Raw genomic sequence first — 1372 nt, 5'->3', positions numbered from 1 at the left:
GCAACGGACCACTTTCCTGAGGGCCTCTGTTGCAGTGCAAATGGAAAGTGTTCTCTACCGGGTTGTTCATGGGTCCAGGCATTGTGCAGTAGTGCCGTGTTCTCAGGCCAGAAATAGCGCAGGCCCCAAACAGCTCTACATCTGCTCAGAAACAGAGATAACTGTTGCATGAAAGGCTCATCTCCATGAGCCTTTATAGACCAAGAGGAGGGTGGAGTGTAGGACATAGGAAAATATAAAGCTCAAAAGTCAAATGGAGTGAAGATTTCATTGTGGGACCTAAATTGAAGTAATCTCAAAGAATAAACAAACTCGCTGTCATTGAGTTGATTCCAACTAATAGCAAGCCTACGAGACAGAGTAAAATGGGCCCTGTGAGTTTCTGAAACGATAAATCTTTATAGAAATAGAATGCCTCATTTTTTTCTCCCCTGGAGTGGCTGGTGGTTTTGAACTGCTGACCTTGTGGTTGGTAGCCATTACATAACCACTATGCCAACAGAATTCCTCCAGGGCTCCTAGTCAATTGAAATATTAAGTCTAAGATAATTAAAGCTATTCAGAGAAGATTAACTTTGGTATTTGTAAAAGTGCCATGAGGATAATGGAAACTGTCTTTAAATAGATTAATGCAGTACAGAGTTAGCATGATGCTTTTGATAACCAGTTAACAGCTCCCCCAGCCCCTGCCGCAGTCACCTACTTAAGGTATTATTGCAGATAAATCAAAGGCAGACGTATTTGCCGAAGAGGTCCATTTTCAGATCATGTTCTCTACCTTATTGCTTTTCAAAAAGTGAAATAATTTCAGCACTCGTGAAACAGAGAACATAATGTCTTCCCACAGAGTGTCTGCAAGAATAATATGCATTATATCCTATAATCGTTGTCAATAAAGTTGTGATAAGGATTCGAGTAGATAATATGTTATTCATCGGCGTGCTAGCATCCTTCCAGACACTAAGAATAAAGAGTGATGGCCCATCACGTTATTTGTTTAATGTTAACAGGAGCTCGAGTGGTGCAGGGCTGAAGGATTTGGCTAGGAGCTGTCCATAGTAAATTCCACGGGAGAAACACCTGGTGATTGTGCCTAGGAAATTTACAGTTGAAGACCTCTTAGGGAGGAGTTATATGCTGCTCCATGAAAAACCCACTCACCAGCTCCTTTGAACAATATCGCTCACGGTAAAGAGCTCTTCGGTTCTGCCTGCAGCGTTAGGATTAGAAGTGTGCGAATGACTTCAACTCTTCTGTGAAGCTTTAGACGTTGGCCTTAAAATGAAGCATTGTGCTCATTTGTGTGGTGGGAATAATCGATTTGCCACAGAACAACCTGTCAGGGGTGAAGGCAACATGAAATTAATTAATG

At 41.8% G+C, this 1372-nt stretch overlaps 1 protein-coding gene across 3 annotated transcripts in view; it reads left to right on the top strand.

Moving 5' to 3' along the window:
* Positions 1–1372, top strand: part of GUCY1A1 (guanylate cyclase 1 soluble subunit alpha 1) — a 79488-nt gene that overhangs the window by 57617 nt on the left and 20499 nt on the right. The gene's annotated exons all lie outside the window — the stretch shown is intronic.

The sequence above is a fragment of the Echinops telfairi genome, unplaced genomic scaffold, assembly GCF_000313985.2.
Source record: "Echinops telfairi isolate 266 unplaced genomic scaffold, ASM31398v2 ScPeMD7_5868;HRSCAF=6743_1, whole genome shotgun sequence".
Classification (NCBI taxonomy): domain Eukaryota; kingdom Metazoa; phylum Chordata; class Mammalia; order Afrosoricida; family Tenrecidae; genus Echinops; species Echinops telfairi.
This window is presented reverse-complemented; position numbering and strand designations above follow the sequence as displayed.